This window comes from Hypanus sabinus, chromosome 15, assembly GCF_030144855.1.
Source record: "Hypanus sabinus isolate sHypSab1 chromosome 15, sHypSab1.hap1, whole genome shotgun sequence".
In the NCBI taxonomy this organism is placed as follows: Eukaryota; Metazoa; Chordata; class Chondrichthyes; order Myliobatiformes; family Dasyatidae; genus Hypanus; species Hypanus sabinus.
In genome coordinates this window covers 1,750,770-1,771,709 of record NC_082720.1, presented here as the reverse complement: position 1 = coordinate 1,771,709, position 20,940 = coordinate 1,750,770, and the positions used below count along the sequence as shown (strand labels likewise).

The 20,940-nt window shown below is 44.1% G+C and overlaps 1 protein-coding gene across 3 annotated transcripts in view; it reads right to left on the bottom strand.

Moving 5' to 3' along the window:
• The window catches only part of LOC132405118 (uncharacterized), a 171,100-nt gene that overhangs the window by 140,596 nt on the left and 9,564 nt on the right, over nucleotides 1-20,940 (bottom strand). For 2 of the 3 annotated variants that reach the window (XR_009515765.1, XR_009515766.1), the window contains exons 1-2: nucleotides 17,248-17,336; nucleotides 4,372-4,475 (exon numbers count right to left, since the gene is read on the bottom strand). The gene's annotated coding sequence lies outside the window, so the exon portion shown is untranslated. Of the gene's footprint in view, nucleotides 1-4,371; nucleotides 4,476-17,247; nucleotides 17,351-20,940 lie in introns of those variants that run through there. The other variant, XM_059989822.1, reaches the window with a different exon arrangement.

Sequence of the window (20,940 nt, the reverse complement as noted above, 5' to 3'; positions counted from 1 at the left end):
CTATAATTGTGCATACCTTTATCAGGAAGCCCTTGGCCAAGTCTTTATTCACAGCTGAAATTGTCCATTCCAGATAACATTCTGCTGAATCTCCTCAACACCTTCACCAGTTCAAACCAGCCTTTTATAAAATTGTACAAAACCCTCCCTGCCCTCATATTCTGTGCCCAAGTTAATGAAAGCATATATCCTGTTTGCCTTCTTCACCATCTAATGGACTTCTGTCCCTACCTTTAGGGATCCCTGGACACTGTGCCTGCTGTTCTTCAACATTTCCTATAGTCCAATCAATCACTTTGCAAGTCCTATCCTTCTGAAGTGCATCACTACAAACTTATTCCATCTGCCATAGTTCTGTCCATCTTACCACTTCCTCTGGCAGCACAACATCCTCTGTGTAAAAACACAACCATCCAATGTCCCTTTTAACTCCTTCCTCTCACCTTAAGTATCTGCCTTTGACACACCATCATGGGAAAATGGCTATTGCCTCTATTTTTACCTCTCATAATTTTATCTACTTCTGTCAGGTCTCCCTTACCCTCCTTAACTCCAGGGAAAGCAATTACAGTCTATCCAATCACTCCATGTAATAAATGCCACCCAGTCCAGGCAACAGTCTGGTAAACTTCCTCTGCACTTTCTCTGGCACAATCGCATCTTCCTTGTAGTATGCACAATGCACTAAGTGTGGCCTAACTAACGTTTTGTAAATTTGCAACGTAACATCCCAGCTCTTACATTCCGTTCCCCAGCAAGTGAAGGTAAGCATGTAATATGTTATCTTTACTCCCCTATACATGGTACACGGACCTTAGAAAAATAGAGGGCTATGGGTAACCCTCGGTAATTTCTGAAGTAAGTACATATTCAGCACAGCATTGTGCTTTAGGTTTTTTTTATGTTTTATGTTTCTATAGACCTATTTGGCACTTTCAGCAATCTTTGGACTTGGATCCCAAGGCCTCTCTGCTTATTAACCATCCTTAATAACCAATTATTTACTGTATATGCCCTATCCGATTTGGCTTCCCAAAAGACACACTGTACGCTTGTCTGGATTATATTTCAATGCTCCATCCAACTTTTTACCTGATCTATATCCAGTGTGGACTTAGACAATCTATGTGGCTATCCACACCACCAATTTTTGTATCATTTGGAAACTTTCTGGTCATACCTCCGAATCATACATGCAAGTCATTGAAATATGTCACAAACTGCAAAGGTCCCAGTAACAATGCGTATGGTACACCATAGATTTCCAATGTTTCACCACTGTTCTCTACCTCCTATTGCCAAGCCAATTATAGATTCAGTTAGCCAGCTCATCTTGCTCCTTAATATTCTGAATTAATGTGCATAATGTGGGACCCTATCACATTTATCCATCACTCAAAGTTACTAAAACAGATTAATTAATCATTATTACATTTCTGTTTGTGGATCTTGTGAGGTGATAATCACTGATATGCTTCCCATTTTACAGCACAGCACAACTATGAAGCTCTTTATGGACTGGTGCCATCATCCAGCTTCCAGATGCAAGTTGAAGGAATGAAACACACAGCTGGATCAATGACCACAACAGTAGTATTGTATGTGAATCATATCAGATGGAACAAAATTATGTACAGTACATTCCAAATCGGCATTTCTTACTCTCCAGCAGCAGCAAAGCATTTCCAATGCAACCAAGAGTTTGTGGTCTACCTTTGAGCATCTGTGAAGCTGATCACCAATGTAAGTTTTGAAAACTGGTCAAAAATGTAAAGCACAACGAGCTCTATCTTTTCATTTCCTGACTGAGGCAACCTGTCTATCAGATTCACCAGCTAAAAACGAAACACATTAGATGATACTATCAACAAATTAGCTGTGGTACTACACATACCTCTGCTCTAATACTGTGGGTAGTTTACTAACATGGAGGCACTTCTGCGTAGGACTAGAATGATTCAATACTATCCACGATCCAGTCTCTTGGATGAGAATGTGAAATAACCTTCAGCTATATTACAACAGCAGAGCATTCTCTCTTGTGCCCAGAACTCAATGATGTATCTCAGAAGGTCCAATGAAAAATCAGAATCAGAATTATTATCACTGGTATGTGGCATGAAATTTGTTAAATTAGCCTCAGCAGTTCAATGCAATACACAATCTTGCAGAGAGAAAAAAATAAACTAAATATGAATAATAAATAAGCAAGTAAATCAATATTGTATATTGAAACATTTTTAAAAAGAATGAAAACAGAAATATTGTATATTAAAAAAAACTGAGGTTCTGTCCAAAGATTAACTGTCCATTTAGGAATTGGATGGCAGAGGGGAAGAAGCTGTTCCTTAATCACCGAGTGTGTGCATTCAAGCTTCTGTATCTCCTACCTGATGGTAACAGTGAGAAAAGTGCATGCCCTGGGTGCTGGAGGTCTTTAATAATGGACGCTGCCTTTCTGAGACACCGCTTCCAAAAGATGTCCTGGGTACTTTGTAGGCTAGTGCCCAAGATGGAGCTGACTAGATTTGCAATCTTCTGCAGCTTCTTTTGGTCCTGTGCAGTAGCCCCTCCATACCAGACAGTGATGCAGCCTGTCAGAATGCAGTAGCCCCTCCATACCAGACAGTGATGCAGCCTGTCAGAATGCAGTAGCCCCTCCATACCAGACAGTGATGCAGTCTGTCAGAATGCAGTAACCCCTCCATACCAGACAGTGATGCAGCCTGTCAGAATGCAGTAACCCCTCCATACCAGACAGTGATGCAGCCTGTCAGAATGCAGTAGCCCCTCCATACCAGACAGTGATGCAGTCTGTCAGAATGCAGTAACCCCTCCATACCAGACAGTGATGTAGCCTGTCAGAATGCAGTAGCCCCTCCATACCAGACAGTGATGCAGCCTGTCAGAATGCAGTAGCCCCTCCATACCAGACAGTGATGCAGCCTGTCAGAATGCAGTAGCCCCTCCATACCAGACAGTGATGCAGTCTGTCAGAATGCAGTAACCCCTCCATACCAGACAGTGATGCAGCCTGTCAGAATGCAGTAGCCCCTCCATACCAGACAGTGATGCAGTCTGTCAGAATGCAGTAACCCCTCCATACCAGACAGTGATGCAGCCTGTCAGAATGCAGTAGCCCCTCCATACCAGACAGTGATGTATCCTGTCAGAATGCAGTAGCCCCTCCATACCAGACAGTGATGTAGCCTGTCAGAATGCAGTAGCCCCTCCATACCAGACAGTGATGCAGCCTGTCAGAATGCAGTAGCCCCTCCATACCAGACAGTGATGCAGCCTGTCAGAATGCAGTAGCCCCTCCATACCAGACAGTGATGCAGTCTGTCAGAATGCAGTAACCCCTCCATACCAGACAGTGATGCAGCCTGTCAGAATGCAGTAGCCCCTCCATACCAGACAGTGATGTATCCTGTCAGAATGCAGTAGCCCCTCCATACCAGACAGTGATGTAGCCTGTCAGAATGCAGTAGCCCCTCCATACCAGACAGTGATGTATCCTGTCAGAATGCAGTAGCCCCTCCATACCAGACAGTGATGCAGCCTGTCAGAATGCAGTAGCCCCTCCATACCAGACAGTGATGTAGCCTGTCAGAATGCAGTAGCCCCTCCATACCAGGCAGTGATGCAGCCTGTCAGAATGCAGTAGCCCCTCCATACCAGACAGTGATGCAGCCTGTCAGAATGCAGTAGCCCCTCCATACCAGACAGTGATGCAGCCTGTCAGAATGCAGTAGCCCCTCCATACCAGACAGTGATGCAGCCTGTCAGAATGCAGTAGCCCCTCCATACCAGACAGTGATGCAGTCTGTCAGAATGCAGTAGCCCCTCCATACCAGTTAGTGATGTAGCCTGTCAGAATGCAGTAGCCCCTCCATACCAGGCAGTGATGTATCCTGTCAGAATGCAGTAGCCCCTCCATACCAGACAGTGATGCAGCCTGTCAGAATGCAGTAGCCCCTCCGTACCAGACAGTGATGCAGCCTGTCAGAATGCAGTAGCCCCTCCATACCAGACAGTGATGTAGCCTGTCAGAATGCAGTAGCCCCTCCATACCAGACAGTGATGTAGCCAGTCAGAATGCAGTAGCCCCTCCATACCAGACAGTGATGCAGCCTGTCAGAATGCTCTCCACTGTACAACTATAGAAGTGTTTGAGTGTATTTGTTGACATGCCAAATCTCTTCAAACTCCTAATAAAGTATAGTTGCTGTCTTGCCTTCTTTATGACTACATCAATGTGTTGGGACCAGGATAGATCCTTGGATATCTTGACACCCAGGAACTTACAGCTGCTCACTCTCTCCACTTCTGATCCCTCTATGAGGATTGGTACGTGTTCCTCCGTCTTACCCTTGCTGAAGTCCACAATCAGCTCTTTCGTCTTGTTGCTGTGACACCACTCCATGAGTTGGCATATCTCACTCCTGTACGCCCTCTCGTCACCACCTGAGATTCTACCAACAACAATTGTATCATCAGCAAATTTATAGATATTATTTGATCTGTGCCTAGACACGGTCATGTGTAAATAGAGAGTAGAGCAGTGGGCTAAGCACGCACCCCTGAGGTACCCCCACGTTGATCGTCAGTGAGAAGGATATGTTATCACCAATCTACACAAATTGTGTTCGTCTGATTAGGAAGTCAAGGATCCAATTACAGAGGAGACCACCATGAATTGAATGACTCTGAGATGTATTGAGGTGCAAAGGGTCAATAAGTCCAGTCCACAGACCCTGCAGGTGGCAGCACAGATAAATAAAGTAGTGTAGAAGTTATACTGGTCGTTTACTTTCATTAACCAGAACATCAGAGAGTACAAGAGAACAGAGGTCATTCTATGATTTTAGAAAACTTTGATTAGGTCTTAGCTGGAGTGCTATGTGTAGTTCTAGCGGCTATATTACATTTAATTGTGAGGGATACATGGGAGATGTACCATGATATTGCCTAAAATAGAATGTTACTGTTATGAGAGCTGACTGCAAAGAGCTTGAACCTCATAACAACAAAACTATCATGACTTGACAAAATCTGAATCAAATATAAAGAAAATGAGGCTGCTGTAGGTTACAACAGCAAAATCTAGAAAGTATGCTGTGGATGGAGGGTACTATAAGAAGAAATGAGGAGTGATGGTTTTAGAAAAAGAGGAGTTGTCTCATTGGTGAGTGGTTTTACCAGTGGTATCAAAAGGTTCAAGACAGATAATAAAGTGGAGATAGGATTGGATGAAATGGTATAGGACAGATCAGAAGCAAATGAGCTTGAAATTTGGAAGTTGTCTTAACTTAAGACAGGAGAGTGAAGTGAATAGGTCAAGAGCAGTGTCCATTAGAATAGAAATCCTGAACAGCAGCAATTGGCTGGAAGTTGTAAGAACAGAAGTAGCAAAACAGCAAACTGATCAAAATGGGAAATATCCCACTTACTCACACAGAACATCTCCTGCAAAACAGATAACATGACTCTTATTCTCCTTACTCAACATAGTAATAATCAGCAATACATCACAGAAATAAACAACCCATCACATCCACTTCAACCAGGATTGCTGACACTGATTATTAGCAGTAAATCTGTAGCCTCTGATAATTTTTTAAATTACGTGCTTAGTTTAAGACAAACCTGCCTCCATCCTGAACTCAGGAATTGTGTTCCAGGTACCAACCACTGGGTGTACATATGCAATCCAGGAAAATAACTCAGGCAATGTGTTTCAGTTATCAACCACGGGCATCAAAATGTGTTCTGGACAATGCATTCAAACAATATGCTTCCAAATTTAAAAAAAAACTGCAAAGGTATGCACTAGAACATGCACTCGGGCAATGTGTTTGACTGGTTGCAAAACTGTGTTGCTGACATTGCACTTAGGCAATGTGTTTCCAGATACCAAACATTGGGTGTAAAAATGTTTCTGGACAAAGATTCAGGCAATGTGTTCTGATACAATCAATGTGCATGAATATGTGTTTCAGGTACCAACCACAGGGTGTAAAAGTATGTTCCAGAGAATGCTCACAGGCAAATATTTCCAGATACCAAACAGTTGATGTACAGATATGTTCCATGCAATGTACTCAGCCAATGTGCTCCAGATACCAAACAGTTGATGTACAGATGTTTTCCAGAGAGCATACTGAGGTAGAGTGCTCCAGATACCGAACACTTGGTATAAAATGGTGTCACATGGTGCGAGCAGAATCATCTGCAGTTTAATGTGAAAAAGACTAAGGAGCTGGTGGTGGACCTGAGGAGGGCTAAGGCACCGGTGACCCCTGTTTCCATCCAAGGGGTCAGTGTGGACATGGTGGAGGATTACAAATACCTGGGGATACGAATTGACAATAAACTGGACTGGTCAAAGAACACTGAGGCTGTCTACAAGAAGGGTCAGAGCCGTCTCTATTTCCTGTGCAGACTGAGCTCCTTTAACATCTGCCGGACGATGCTGAGGATGTTCTATGAGTCTGTGGTGGCCAGTGCTATCATGTTTGCTGTTGTGTGCTAGGGCGGCAGGCTGAGGGTAGCAGACACCAAAAGAATCAACAAACTCATTCATAAGGCCAGTGATGTTGTGGGGGTGGAACTGGACTCTCTGACGGTGGTGTCTGAAAAGAGGATGCTGTCCAAGTTGCATGCCATCTTGGACAATGACTCCCATCCACTCCATAATGTACTGGTTAGGCACAGGAGTACATTCAGCCAGAGACTCATTCCACCGAGATGCAACACTGAGCGTCATAGGAAGTCATTCCTACCTGTGGCCATCAAACTTTACAACTCCTCCCTCTGAGTGTCAGACACCCTGAGCCAATAGGCTGGTCCTGGACTAATTTCCACTGGGCATGATTAACTTATTATTTAATTATTTAGGGTTTTATATTGCTATATTTCTTCACTATTCTTGGTTGGTGCGGCTGTAATGAAACCCAATTTCCCTCAGGATCAATAAAGTATGTCTGTCTGTCTGTCTGTAAAAATGTGTCCCAACAAGGCACTCAAGCAATATTTTGCACATGCCAAACACTGGGTTTAAAAATTTGTTCCAGACGATGCACTCAAACAATCTATTTCTGATACTAGCTACTGGGTGTAAAAATGTGTTCCAGGAACTATACGAAAGCAATGTGCCCCAGATAACAACTACTGGTCTTAACAGTTGTTGCAGGCAAGACACTCAGGCAATCTGTTTCTGATAACGACTATTGGGTGTAAAGTTTGTTCCAGACAATGAACACAGGAATTGTGTTGCAGGTACTACCAACCACTGTGTGTAAAATGTGTTGCAGACAATGAGCACAGGAAATGGGAGCAGGGCATCCGGTTCTCGGATCATTGGGATCTCTTCTTGGGGAAGGTATGACCTGTTCAAAGGTGATGGGTTGCACCTGAACCTGAGGGGGACCAATACACTTGCGGGCAGGTTTGTTAGAGCTGCTGGGATGGGATTAAACTAATTTGGCAGGGAACCAGAGTGAAGGGTCTCAGGATAGGTCAAATGGCAAAAAAGTAAAGATAGCGTGCAGTCAGATTGTCAGGAAGGGCAGGCGGGTAATGGGACCTAGTTGTAGCCAACAAGATGAGTATCAAATCATTAAGGATGTAGAATCAAAAAGGGTAGCAAACACAGTACTAAAGGTGTTGTATCTAAATGGAAGCAGTATAAGAAATAAGGTGGATGATCTTGTTGCACTATTACAGATCGCCAGGTATGATGTTGTAGCCATCACTGAATCGTGGCTGAAGGATGGTTGTAGTTGGGAGCTGAATGTCCATGGTTACACGTTATATCGGAGGGAGAGGAAGGTAGGCAGAGGGGGTGGTGTGGCTCTGCCAGTAAAGGGTGGTATCAAATCAGTAGAAAGATGTGACATAGGATTGAAAGATGTGGAATCCATGTGGGTTGTGTTAAGGAACTGCAAGGGTAAAAGGACATTGATGGCAGTTACATACAGTCCTCCCAACAGCGGCTGGGAGGTGGACCACAGATTACAACAGGAAGTAGAAGAGTCGCGTCAAAGGGGCAATGTTTTAGTGGATATGGGAGATTTCAACATATTGGGAAAAATCAGTTGGTAACGGATCTCAGGAGAATGAATTTGTTGAATGTGATGGCTATTTAGAGTAGTTTGTCATTGAGCCTACTAGGGGATCAGCTACACTGGATTGGGTGTTATGTAATGAACCGGAGGTGATTAGGGAGCTTAAGGTAAAAGAACCCTCAGGAACCAGTGATCACAATATCACAAGGGACAAGGAGATGGCTGATGAACCAAATGAGTATTTTGCTGTAGAAAATACTTCTTCACTGTGGAAGACACTAGTAATATGGCTGATGTAGTGTGTGAAATATGGTCTGCCGTAGGAATTGCTGCTGCAGTTCTACACTGCAGTCATTGAGTCTGTCCTGTGCACCTCCATCACTGTGTGGTTTGGAGCCGCCACCAAGCAGGATAGAACCAGACTACAGCGCATAGTGAGGACTGCCGAGCGCATCATTGGAGCCTCCCTGCCCTCTATTGTGGACCTGTACTCTTCCAGGTTGAAGAAGAGGGCGGGGAACATCATAAAGGACTCCTTCCATCCTGCGCACAGACTGTTTGAACTGCTTCTGTCTGGTAGGCGCTTCAGATCCCTCCAGACTAAGACTAATAGGCACTGGAGAAGTTTTTTCCCTACTGCGGTCACTCTGCTGAACAGTTAACTGCCGGTTAACTGTCGGCTAACTATTACTTGGATTGCACTACCTGTATGTATAATCTATATTTTCATTTATATTTATCATTATTATTGTTATGAGCAGAGAGACAACATCTGCCAGAAGTAAATTCCTTGTATGTGCTCAGGTACTTGGCGATTAAAGTCTGATTCTGATTCTGAAGGAAGAGAAGTGAATGCAGTTACTACTACAAGACAGAAGGTGCTCAAAAAGCAAAAAGACCTAAAGGTACATAAGTCACCCAGACCAGAATGAACTGCACCCTTGGGTTCTGAAAAAGGTAGTGTTACAGATTGTAGTGGCTTTAGAAATGATCTTATAAAAATTGTTGGACACTGGCAGAGGACTGGAAAATTGAAGGTGTGACTCCACTCTTTAGGAAAGGAGGAAGGCAGCAGAAAGGAAATCATAGACCAGTTAGCCTGACCTCAGTGTTTGGGAAGATGTTGGAGTCAATTGTTAAAGATGAGGTGATGAAATACTTGGTGACACAGGACAAGATAGAACAAGGAAAATCCTGCCTGATGAACCTGTTGGAATCTTTTGCGGAGATTACAAGTAGGATATGTTACATGCTGTAAGGTTTCACTGCTAATGTAATGGTTTCTCTATAATGTTCCACTACTAAAGGAATGGTTTCTCTGTAGCAGCAATATTTGGGTTACTACTAGAGATAATGGGACATGTTAGCCAATGACTAGGATGTTGTTCTTTTTTGTGTGTCTGGGAGAAGGGAATTTGTGATCTTTTACTGGGGAGAGATGAGAAGAGAAGACATGAATGGAGAGAGTTGGTAGACCGCCAGACAGAGTGGACTTGGAGCGAGGGTCCGACGGTCAGCGACGATCGGAAGAGTTTGATGGTGGATGAACGGCCTTTCAGTGAGCTCCAACCTTGTGCATGAGAATGGGCCCTGTTTTGTTGTTGTTTTCTTTACTAATCATATAGTCAAATTAAGACTTATAAAGCTCAATCATTTAATCGCATATTGTGTACTGTTTGTTATTTTGAGGTACTGATTTGTAACGGGACACATCATGTAATATCCACCCAAATGAGATTTCTTAAGTTTGGCTGGGCCAGTGGTTTATCATCCCCTATTTTAAGCCATTACTGGAAGTGAGAGTTATAATTGTGGGGGGGCTCATCCGGGATTGATCCCATTGGATGCTGTGTGATTACCCTGAGCATTGAACCTGTGGGGTAGATATTCATAGCCCGGATTATTTGTTAATCCAGCTGTTAAGTACTGTTAAAATTGTGGTTGTGAGTGGAGGTTTGATAAAATGACGGGCGCAGCTCTAGTTTTAATACAGACCAGCACTGATGTAGCGGTAGCTGGGGGTGGAGATTTCAAAGACAGGGTTCTATCATTTCTGAGGAGTGAGGGGAAGGGGTGGTCAGATTTGAAATGTCTCATTAGTCCATGTCCCCAGTGGAGAGTGAGAATTCTGAGTTAGCATCTGCCCTTACCTCTCTGGTGAATAAATGGAAAAATGCGCAGGTTCAAAGTTCTAGCTATGGTAGGCACCACCTATTCTCTGGAATTACGCCCACCCCTAAAGGGGAAGAGGAGTATGAGACTTGGGTGGAGCTGACCTCTCAGTGGTTCGATGAGTGGCAGTGCTCCGATGACGTAAAGTGACAGATTTTGGTTGAGAGTTTGAACGGGTGGGCTGCTGACATTGTGAGAGCTGTCAGGTTCCGGTATCCCATAGCGACAGCTGTCAATTACATGCAAGCACTGGACAATGCTTTTGCCCGACAGGAAGTCCAATGGAGCTCATGGTGGGGTTTCAGAACGTGCGTCAGGAAAAGGGGAGAAGCTTTATTTTTTGACCAGAGAGGCAGCTAAATTGCTTGCAGTGCAGAGGGGTCATTCAGATGGCTGAGGTGGATCAGTTAAGAATGGACCAGATAGCAAAGGGTGCCCAGTCCCAGGACCTGATTGCTTGGAGTCTCCGACAGTCTCATAAGACATGACCCCCCTGTCTTTTGTTGAGCTGATCAGAGAGGTACAGGAAGAGGAGAATGCGGTGGAGGCTCGGGAGGACTCTCTCAGCAGGGTACACTCCTCGGTAGTAGTTCCCTGCGGTGAGGATTGTGGCAGAGTTGAGAATGGAGATATGTCAGCTGTTATCAGTGGGTGACAGAGCTGATGGGGGGGAGGATTCCCCAAGGGGATGACCAATGCAGAGGGCTTCTGGCAGCAGGTGTCATGCCAGGAGAGCGAGCCCCCGGGTACCTAAGCAGAGAGAGAGTTGCTGGGAAAACTTAGAGGAGACCCAGTGAGGGAACAGCCTGGTGTCTCTGGGGGAACACGTTTCCAACAATGCACCAAAGAACCCCTGAAAGTGAAAGGCTTAATTCCTGAAGGCTTAGTGGGACTGTGCTCCAGTGTGTCGCTACAAATAGGGGGTATTTATGCTAAAGCCATACTCAACACCAGGTTGTAGGTCACATCGTTGTACCGTTTATTTTGCAACCGGTATCTGAAGCATTTATCATTGACCCCATTCAGGGCACTGGAGATCTGGGGGCTTAATGCTAGTGATTAACCATATGATGGTTATTTGTCAGTGAAATTGGAGTTCTCGGAGGCCAATGTGGGAGTGTCTGAGGTCCTTGATACATTGGTGCTGGTTTGTCCGGACCTTGTTGAGAAAGGTGGCATTTCAATTCTGGTGGGGACCAACACCCCTCTTGTGAAGAGGTTCACGGGGGCCTGCAAGGAGAAGGTTGGTGAGAGCTTTCGGGGAACATTGTCTGTGCACCCAAGGTTTCGAGCTGCTTTTGAGGAAGTGCATGGCAGCATTGGGCCGGATACCGAATTTAGACAATGGACTGTGTGCTTCATCCAATGGTAGTACAGACCGGGGCAGTAGCCAGAGTGATGGGGACACCCAAATTTCCTGGAGAGCCTGAGGGCGAGTCCCTCTTCGTGGATGCTCCGGAAAACTACGAGTCGGGATTTCCTGCTGGGGAACTGGTGAAGCCTGAATTGCAGAAGCCCTCGGTTGTTCAGGCGAACAGGATGGCAGTGATTGTTGGGAACACTATGAGGAGGGAGCTCACCTTCAAGCAGGGAATGCCCTTAGTGTATTTGTTCCCAGTGACGGTAATGTCTAGTGTCCCTGTGAGACAAGCCAGGGAGAAACTATTGGAAAAAGGGGGATAGTTGACCGCTGAATCATTCAACTCCCTGGTTCTTGCGGGTGGAAGAGGAGGTGGTCAGTAGAGAAGATGTTGAAGCTGGAAGGTGTCTTTTCCACTGACGATTTTGATGTGGGTTGTTCCAAGAGAACGTGTCACACTATCCGGGTGACTGAGGATACCCCGTTCAGAGAAAGGTCGCGGCGACTGGCCCCTGCAGAGGTGGAGGATGTTTGGCAGCATTTTTGTAAGCTGAAGGAAGCTGGGATCATCACTGAATCCCAAGCCCCTATGCGTCCCCATTACTAGTGGCCCAAAAGAAGAATGGGAAGGTGCGTGGATTACAGGACTCTGAACCAGCGCACTGTCCCAAGGATTGAAGATGAGCTGGCCTGCCTGAGTGGGGCAAAGTGGTTCAGTGTGCTGGACTTGAGGAGTGGATATAACCAGATCCCCATGAGTGAGGCGACATTTATATGTCCCCTGGGATATTTCCCATTTGAAAGGATGATTTAGGACATCTCAGGTGCTCCTGAAACCTTCCAGTGGGTCATAGAGAAGACAGTGGGGGATATGAACTTCCTTGAAGTATTGGTGTATCTGGATAACTTCATAGTGTTTGGATTCACCTTGGAAGAATGTGAGGCCAGGCCGCCTGAAAGCTGAAGGGTTAAAACTTACCTTGGACAAATGCCAGTTCTGCCAAACATCTGTTAGCTATGTTGGGCACATAGTCTCATGGAATGCATTAGTTACAGATCCGGCTAAGATACAGGCAGTAACCATTTGGCCAAGACCCCAGACCGTGAGCGCTCTGCGCTCGTTCCCCGGGTTCTGTGGTTACTAACGGAGGTTCGTGAAGGGCTATGCAAAAGTGAGTCACCCGTTGAATCAGCTTCTGTGGGGTTACCCTCCCTTGGGGAAGAAAGGGAGGGGCAAAAATAGACAGGAGGGTGGAGAGTATCTTAGCTTGTCAGAGCCCTTTGGACAGAGGTGGGTTGAAAAACGTGAGGAGACTTTTCAGTCGCTGAAGGAACTGCTGACCCAGGCGCCAGTGCTGGCTGTTGAGACCCCAAGTATGTACTGCATATGGATGCCAGCCGAGAGGGTTTAGGAGCCGTCTTGTATCAGGGTCTGGACTCTGGATTGAGGCCCGGTGCATTTGTCAGCCGGAGTCTGTCACCCTCCAAGAAAAACTACCCCAAGCACAAGTTGGAATTTCTGGCGTTGAAATGGGTGCTGGTGGGTGAGCTGAGTGACTACCTCTATGGGGCCAAGTTTGATGTGAAAACAAACAACAACCCCCTAACTTGTATCCTGACCTCGGCGAAACTGGATGCCACAGGCCATCGATGGTTGGCGATGTTGTCTGCCTATGATTTTGGCTTGAATTTCCAGTTGGGAAGCAGGAACGTTGAAGATGATGCTTTGTCCCGACGGGTGCATGAGAGACTGGACAGGGACGAGGATTGGGAGAGCGTTCCTGCCTCAGGGGTGAAAGCCATCACCATGAAGGCAGAGGGAAAGGAGGCGCAGGATCGAGCGGTGGATCAATTGGGGGCTTCTGATGACGCCATTCCCCAAGTTTACTGTGACCTGACTGTTCTGAAGACAAATCAGATGCTGGAATTAAGTTCTGGGGAAGTGGCAGCTGCTCAGCAAGATGATTCGGGTATTGGTACCAGTTGGGCAGCGGTTGAAAAGGGAGTCATGGCTCAGGCAGAGAAGATGAAACATGCGTTGGTGTCTCAATCACTGTGAGAATGGCCTTGGTTCGAGTTACGGAACCAGATCCTATACCGAGTCAGCGTTGCCCGCTGGTTCCGCCCAAAAAGTATCGGAGGATTGTGTTGAAGTCACTTCATGATGACTCTGGACTTTTGGGGGTTGAAAAGACCTATGGACTGTTAAAGACAGGTTTTACTGGCCCCAGATGAAGTCAGAGGTTGAAGGATACTGCAAATTGTGCATTCGATGTGTACGGCGGAAGACACTTATTGAGAAAGTAAGGAGGCATGGAATCCAAGGGGACATTGCTTTGTGGATCCAGAACTGGCTTGCCCACAGGAGGCAAAGAGTGGTTGTAGACGGGTCATATTCTGCATGGAGGACAGTGACCAGTGGTGTGCTTCAGAGATCTGTTCTGGGACCTCTTCGCTTCATGATTTTAATAAATGACCTAGATGAGGAAGTGGAGGAATGAGTTAGTAAGTTTGCTGATGACACAAAAGTTGGGAATGTTGTTAATAGTCTGGAGACTATCAGACGTTACAGCGGGACATTGATAGGATGCAGAACTGGGCTGAGAAGTGACTGTGCTGTCTTTACGACAGTTATTTAGTTTATAATATTTTCGCTTAGTAATTCATTCAATAGTATTTTCTAGTTAGAATTAGGAGTGTTTAAAGTATATTCATTGCATGTAAAATATATCGGCATGCGATGACGTCACATCCGGTTTCGCCGCGTCTTGTGGGAAAACACCGGTTTGAAATTAGCACGAGGGTGGGGGCTTTCCACGAGGCTCACCTGAGCAGAAGCAGTTTTGCAGGCATGAGAAATCACAGTGAGAGCAACGCTGTAAGTTAATAGATAATCGATATATTGAACTAAGATGTTAATGCCGATCCTGTTAGAAGTAACGACGGTAGATAATGTTTATGCTTTCGTTAGTTAGAGAATCGCGGATAGTTTGCATGGAAGTGTATTTAAAGTAGTCAATGGAGCAGGTAAACTCTCCCTGTATACTGCACCTTAGTGTAATGTAGTTATAGTCACCTTTGCAAGTATTTACACTTGAAATGTGATATTAAGGAAGGAACAAATACTGTATCAATCTTGTATTGTTTTATCAACAGTTTTCACCATATGTTAATGTGAAGAGTGAACAGTAAATGGTTAATCTTACTGCGATCTGGTTTGCATTGGCTGTGGTTTATCCGGACGTTAAATTCGGCGTTCATTACACCCGAAGGAGAACGTTACAGTGACAGATGGAGTTCAACCCAGATAAGTGTGAAGTGGTTCATTTTGGTAGTTCAATTATGATGGCAGAATATGGTATTAATGGTAAGACTCTTGGCAGTGTGGGGGATAAGAGGGATCTTGGGGTCCGAGTCCATAGGACACTCAAAGCAGGCTGACTCTATAGTTAAAAAGGCATACAGTGTATTGGTCTTCATTAATCGTGGAATTGAATTTAGGAGCTGAGAGGTAATGTTGCAGCTATGTAGGACCCTGGTCAGACCCCACTTGGAGTACTGTGCTCAGTTCTGGTCGCCTCACTACAGGAAGGATGTGGAAGCCATAGAAGAGGTACAGAGGAGATTTACAAGGATGTTGCCTGGATTGGGGAGCATGCCTTATGAGAATAGGTTGAGTGAACTCGGCTTTTTCTCCTTGGAGTGACGGAGGTTGAGAGGTGACCTGATAGAGGTGTACAAGATGATGAGAGGCATTGATCATGTGGATAGTCAGAGGCTTTTTCCCAGGGCTGAAATGGTTGCCACAAGAGGACGCAGGTTTAAGGTGCTGGGGAGTAGGTACAGAGGAGATGTCAAGGGTAAGTTTTTCACTCAGAGAGTGGTGAGTGCGGAGAATGGGCTGCCGGCTACAGTGATGGAGGCGGATACAACAGGGTCTTTTAAGAGGCTTTTGGAATGGTACATGGAGCTTAGGAAAATAGAGGGCTATGGGTAAGCCTAGTAATTTCTAAGGTAGGGGCATGTTTGGCACAACTTTTTGGGCCGAAGGGCCTGTGTTGTGCTGTAGGTTTTCTATGTTTCTATGTTTCTATACCAACCATTGGGTGTAAAATGTGTTCCAGTGAATGCACTCAGGCAATGGGTGTCAGTTAACATCGGTTGGATGTAAAAATACTTCTTCAGATTACCTCCAAACCTCTCCCCACTTAATCTACTCCTGAGCTCCCTGGTTTACCTTATCTCTGTTGTTGCTAAAATGTCCTGTTATCTACCCTGTACAACTAACACTTGAAGAATGGGTACCTCTCATTGGGCTAGAATAACCTCTCAAGCAAAGTCAATAAAATCTATGTCATGAACACTCATTACTATTTCTCTGTGATTATCTCCATCAAATGATTGACAACAGGCAGCTTCGTTAGGAGAATGAGTCACAAGAGATCACTGATGCTTGAATCTAGAGTAATATACAAACACTAGAGGAACAGCAAATTAGGTTCTGTCCTTTTCACCTTCTTGTTCGTCTTCCTTCCCTTCCACCTACCTATTTATTCTGGCATTTTGCCCTCCTTTTCCAGTCCTGAAGTAATGTCTCAGCCTGAAATGTTGTTTGTTTATTCATTTCCATACCTGCTGCTTGACCTGCTGAGTTTCTCCAGCATTTTGTGTGTTTTTCTGTCCTTCTCTTCCCTCTTGATCCACCAGGCCCCTCCCCTTCATATTCTGTCTGGTTCCACTGCTTTCTTCCCTTCCCCTTACTCCTTGTTCCTTCATCCTCTCCTATCAGATTCATATTCAGCCCTTTATCACAGCATCCCCCCCCCACCCCACCAGATTCTGACATTATCTCTGTGCTGACCCCCTCTCATCATCTGGCTCAGCTAACACTGGTCAGCTCTTACTTCACCACTGCCCCTGTTGCAGTGTTCTACCTGCTCATAGAAAGCTACTCCCACATGGAAGGTGTAAGGAGTATTGCAGCTACCCACACTTGCTTCTATTTACAGGAAGCAGTGGCCTTAAACTTGCATGCGGTCTCTTTTCCCCTCAGTTCACCATGGACTAGGTTCTGTGGAAACAGTGGACAGTGGGAAGATGCTGCAGTGTGGAGAGCCTGGGTGCACCCTGTCATTAAGTGTTTGGCATCATGCTTGTTTATTGTCTGTTTTGCTCTGCCAGTTTGGACACTCAGATTAGATTAGTAGCGGCAACAGTGTTTAACTTGCAGGGTTTACTGAATGCTCAGTCTCTGCATTATCTTGCAAATAAATTGATACCCTACTTACTGATAGGGAGTCTCTTCTGTCCCCACTCACTGAACCCGTGAACCTGATTTCACAGCCTCTCATCTTTTTATACTAGCTATCTCTCTTCTTTCTTTATAGGCCAGATGAAACGTCTCAACCTGAAATGTCAACTGTCCATTTCCCTCCATAGATGCTGCCTAACCCGCAGACTTCCTGCAGCACTCTGTGTGTTGCATCACTATGAGCGGTTTATTATGCTACTTACGTACAACCATTTTCAAGATATGAAGAGAAGCCCTCTACCAATGTGAAGAGAGAGGAAAAGGGTGACTTTCATGCCCACAGAATTATTGCAGAGGACTGTAAAGATTGAGCAAAAAAGGATTGATGAGGGTACCTCTTTGGAGGAAACTCTCCCTTTCCCGTTCTTACTCTCTCCCCTGAGGAGTGGGCAAACAGTTTTCTCCTAGACATGGTGAGCTCATTGGTTTATCTGTGATCTGTGATATGATAAACAGATGATAGATTTATAATGGACAACATCCATTATCTGTAAAATTTAGTAAGGAGATTAATAGTTTACACACAAGGAAACAGCTGCTCATTGACAAAAAAACAGAACGGGAAAAGTAATTGCATTAATAACAATATTCTTGATCTGAGTGATCTGCCGGATATGACACACAATTGCATGAAACACCGATGACTTTGTTGCTGATATTGGAGCAACAAGCAACTGAAAGGTCATCCAGTTAAACTATTAATCTGGCATGTGGTCAAATTTAATTGGCTATATCAAGACAACTGCAATAATCATTTTAAAAATACAACTTGCCATGTTGTGAAAAAGCTTGATTGTTGGAAAGCAGAAAATATTGGAAACACTCGGTAAGTCAAGTGGCATCTGTGCAGAGAGCTGAAGGGTCTTGGAGATAAGGAATGCTTCTCTCTCCACTAACAGTGCTTGACGTTGAATATTTGCAACAATTTCTGCTTTTTATTTCATATATTCATATTCTGATTTTCATCCAATGTTAAAAAAAATTGAAATAGATCCTGACAAATTAAAGAACTTGCTGACTGCCCTCTGGACCTTCCACCCTGACCATTAACTATAGGGTAATAATTATACACTGACCTTCCAAACCGTCCATCCTGACTGTTTACTAACCAACAGAACTTATCATCTCAAATGTTCAAGTGCTGCCCATTGTCATGAATGAAGATTAAAACCTGGCCTGATTTCTCCCGAGGTTGTTACTGGAGAAGACTAATTTCACCCCTTGAACCAGAAAGACAACTGAGTGGTGGACAGTTGTTAAAAGATGAAGCAAATCAATAGCAAGTTTAGCTGACATTGAGCCAAACCCTCTCTGATTCTGGCATTAAATGATATAGAGAAGAAATGGTGATTTTCTTTCCCTATTAACAGTGAGGCTATTCATATCAGTCTCAACCTTATGTGAGTTCTGGCTGAAATGTTTAATTAATAATATTTGTGCTGTGCCACTGTCATTAGATGCCTCTCTGCTTCCTATTTGTTACAACATGGAAACTTGTCCTTTGACCAAACTCATCCATGCCAACGGTGTTGTTCAGCAAACACGGTCCATCTGCCCACATTTGGCCCATGGCTCTATAAATCTCTCCGATCTAGATGGCTTTTAACCATGCCAATGAGCTTACCTACCCTGCTGTTTCATTGTTGCGATAATGTTTAGTGTCGTAGGTTCAGTAAGTCTCCCTGCCTTTGTTGAATAAGCAAAGGGGAAAGGGCTGACCAGGCAGTGTGAGTTATTTAATGAATTTGTTTGTTATTTTAATTTACAATCTGTCATTCACTCAGACTCTGTCTGTTTTCGGACATTAACTGCTGGTGATTTGTTGAAGCCAGAAAATAAAATTTTCAGTATGACAAATGAAAACGCCATTTACAGCTGCACTTGACAACTGACAAGATGAAGTTTGGCGCCACCAAGTGGAAAATCCATTTTAAAAGCTGACCTTTTGAAGATGCTCCATTTCAGAATCAGTCAGATTTATTACCACACATAGAAATGGTGGAACTTGTTATATGTGGCAGCAGTGCAGTGCAAGATATAAAAAATTACTATGAAGTTACAATAAGAAAGTTGTGCAGAAGAGGAACACTGAGGTAGAATTTGTGGACCATTCGTAAATCTGATGTCAGAGAGAATGCAGATGTTCCTGAAACGTTGACCGTGAGTATTCAGGCCCCTGTACCTCCTCCCGGATGGTAATAATGAAAAGCGGGTATGACCCAGATGGTTTAGGTTGTTAGTAATGGATGATGCCACTTGAGGCACCACCTTTTGAAGATGTTCTTGATGGTGGATAGGCTTGGACTCATGACAGAGTCTACAACACTCTGCAATCTCTTTTTATCTTGTGCATTGGAGCCTTCACACCAGGTGGTGATGAAACCAGTCAGAATTCTCTCCATAGTGTAGCTGCAGAAATGAGCTAGTGTCTTTGGTGACATACACTACCAAATCTCCTCAAACTCCCAGTGAGGTATGCCATCTGCATGTCTTCTTCAAGACAGCATCATTTAAACTTCTCAGCAAGTCTAATCCCAACATATTGAATCTTGTCTAAACTTCTAAGACAAACTCTTAATAAATTAATTTAAATTTATCAAATCAGTCTGATAGCAACAGTAGATATGTTAAGAAACTTTTGAGAATGAAAGCCAGTAACCAGCAGTTTAACATGACAATTGGTGCTGGGACCTCTGCTACAGATGTAAATGTGGAAGGTATGAATAGTTCTCAGAAGACTCAACAATTGGTAGTGTCATTAATGGTGATGATAATTTTAAGTTACAAAATAATAAGTTGGACAGGACAATGGCAAATTAAATTCATCCTGATAAATGTGATTTGAAAGGTAAGAAAAAGAAAAAGAAAGTTGAAAAAGAAAGGTAAGATATATTTCCTAAATGCTAAGACTTAAAGGGGGCACTGAGAAGAAATTGGACTTAGTGTACATGCCCAAAGATCTCTGAAGCTGACAGAGACAGTAGTTCAGGTAGTATTAGATAAGCCACTGTGGATCAGAGCAGAAGGTCATCGAGCTACACAGCATGTAAATGGGCTCCTTCTCCCAACTCATCCATTCCATAGCAGATACTTATCTACATAGACCATGAAAACACACCAGTGCCTCGACTTCTTCAGGAAGCTAAAGGATTTGACATGCTCCCTTTAACCCTCACCAAATTATATAGGTGCACCACAGAAAACATTTTATCTGTATGTATCACAATTTGGTGTGGCAACAGCTCTGCCCAAAACAACAACTGCAGAGCTGTGGACAGCACATCACAGAAAGCAACTTCCATGGACTCTGTCTACACATCTCGCTGCCATGGTAAAGTTGCCAACATAATCAAAGACTCCACCCTTATTCCTCTCCTTTCATTGGGCAGAAGATACAAAAGCCTGCAAGTAAGTACCAACAGACTCAAGGACCCTTTCTAACCCCCCTATCATAACACTACTGAATGTACAAGATGGACTCTTGACCTCACAATCTACCATTATGGCCTTGCACACTGATGTCTGTAACTGTAACACTTTATTCTGCACATTTTAAACTTTCCCTTATACTACCTCAGTGTACTGATGCAATGAAATGATCTGAATGCATTCTCAGCCATTGACTTAATTGATATTTTGCTGGCCAAGCCACAAAGGAAATTCATCTTTATCATACCAGAAATGCATACTGAAATAATTAGCAATCATTTTGGAGTTACTGTTCAGAGTTTTTGTATGATCATCAGTCACTCTAACAACCAATTTGTAGAAAGCCAATTCCACAAGGCCTGTGAATATCCATGAATGTTTTCATCAATACAGCTCAAACCAGTAGGCAAAACACACTCCATGAATATCATAAAAAACATGGAAATGAAATTAGAAAAACTCTGCATGCAGCATCTTAAGACTTGATTGTCATGGAACTCTACAACACATACTGAATGACAAACAGAGAAACATAGATCAGAAAGAGAACTGTCACCCATGCAGACCTGCTGAGGCATTAGTACTGAGGAACCTGTTGC